Below are 2,254 nucleotides of genomic sequence, written 5' to 3'. Positions count from 1 at the left end.
GGGGGGAGGAAGGCTTTTGTACTTTCAAGAACAAGGCAATTAACTGAACACAGTTCAAATGCAGCTATGTCTTTAGAAGTTCTCATGCAATTATTCCAAACAACAGCTTCAAAGAAGTAATGCATATAAGAAATTAGATTATTTTGAATATGATTAGATTTTTTTAATAGAAAACCAAATTCAGTGGTTTTCACTTTTTGTTTTATTTTCCTCTTTAAAGAAAGAGCATTCAGTAAGATTTCTTAAATGTGTATTTTTCTTCTAAAACACAGTTAGATATAGGCTGTCTTGTGTCCTATACAGCATTCACATATATTGCATCATGCATTGGGAGGTATTAAAAACATTAGGAAAAACAAGAGTACTCCTGGCATCCTGAAGCCAAGTATTTATTTGCTTGGTACATATTCCCTTTCCCTCAAGCAAATTGCATCCAACAAATCCGGGATAATCACTAACAAGATTCGAAAGGTTCACAAAAACAAACAGCTATGGTGAACACCAAGCAAGTTTGATTGCCTGAATTTAAGAGAGAAGCTCAGTTTACATTTCCTGCCACTGCAAAAAGTTGTCACATATATTAAACTCACTGGTATTTCAGAAAACAATGAACCATGTGCTTTTCTCTGATGCCCCACATTCTCAGACAGCCTAGCTTGACAAAGGAACTAGCATCAGCACTGAGTTCCACACAACAGAACCTCAGCACACAAACTCAGCAGTCTGAGCATTTATCCAAACAAGAAGTCTAAATCCATCCACTGTCTGGAGCCTAAAACACTGAACAGTAAACTAATTTAACCAGCAACATCCTATGAAGAGAAAGCATGCCTTGAACCTAGACCACGTTCAAAAACAATTACAGAGTACACAAAAGCAGAACTAAGAACATCACAGCCTGATCTTTAGCATGGATAGAATAAAGAATATGTTACATAGCATGGAAAATGACAAGCTGCTGCATTTGAAAGTGGAAAAATCTAAGCGTGTCAGATAAACCTGGAGGAGTCAGATCTGAGGCCATCCTGTCTGTTCCACTATCAAAAGCAGACGTAGAAGTGAATGATTCATCCTGGAAAACATTTTTCTATGCTCTGAACCTTTATTGTACAATATAATATTTATTTTCAAAGACTGCTTCACGTAAGTCAGACAGTAGTGCCACACAGCTTTATAATGTCAGAATTCTCAGCTGAAACACAAGGTCTTTTAATAAATGAATATGGATGACATAATTGCTTTTATGTCTATCCAAGTGTCAGATATAGAAGCATAGTCCACACATTGACTTATCCCCAACAGTGAAGAAGCAATTTCAACTTTAATTTATGGTAAAGCAGTGGCCCTACCCTCAAGTTTTTGGGAGCTCTGGAAATTACGTTACTTTGCTTTAAAACACCCACACAAAAATGAAAAAGTCAAGTTCCCTAGAAAAGAAGGCTTTATTACCTGGATAAACTTGTAGTTTTCCTTCTCAGAGACAGTTTCAAGATTCTTCAAGCTTGCACAGTAGTCAAGCTAAAGGGAAATACACATCAAGTATTGTCAGTAGCTATCATGAAAACGGACAAAGATAACTCAGCTTCAACCCCAATTATGAGCAAGTTTAAGAATAAAGCAAAAATCTTCTCTGAAAGAAAAGCTATCTCACAAGCAAATGTGATGAAGTGTGAGAAACACAGAAGTCTGAAAGATATCCTAACAATTTCATAAGTGCTTGAATATCCATCACTTCAAAACCCTTACGATAATAATTGTTTGATACTTCTCACATGGAAACCAGTGAGAAGTCAAAAGGAAATTCAACAAATAGCATTCCAAGTAGACTTCAGCATAACACTGTACATAGCAGGGCGGGTAAACTAGATGATCATTGTGGTCCTTTTCAACCAAGGCTATTCTATGATTCTATGATATGACAGGCTGTACTAAAAAGCTTTAGTAAAAGGACCTTGCCTAGCAAGAAAGAAGACAGCCCACTTACCTTATCCAGATTTATAATCAGATAGTTGGGATAGTTTCTGACCAGTGACACAACTACATGTGAAGCACTGCAGGATGGAAGAAGAAGACCACATTTACAGTCACATCACTAATTTTCAGGCAGCAAAGCAATGACAGATTACATGTTTGCTAATAAAGGGGTTCAGAGGACGAGGGAGTCACACTCAAGCAGAGGACAGCTCAGTGAGGGATTTTAAGGTACCCCTACGTAAGATAAACCCACGCGAGGCCATAAGCTCGCCTTAGGTGT

This window comes from Meleagris gallopavo, chromosome 1, assembly GCF_000146605.3.
Source record: "Meleagris gallopavo isolate NT-WF06-2002-E0010 breed Aviagen turkey brand Nicholas breeding stock chromosome 1, Turkey_5.1, whole genome shotgun sequence".
In the NCBI taxonomy this organism is placed as follows: domain Eukaryota; kingdom Metazoa; phylum Chordata; class Aves; order Galliformes; family Phasianidae; genus Meleagris; species Meleagris gallopavo.
This window is presented reverse-complemented; position numbering follows the sequence as displayed.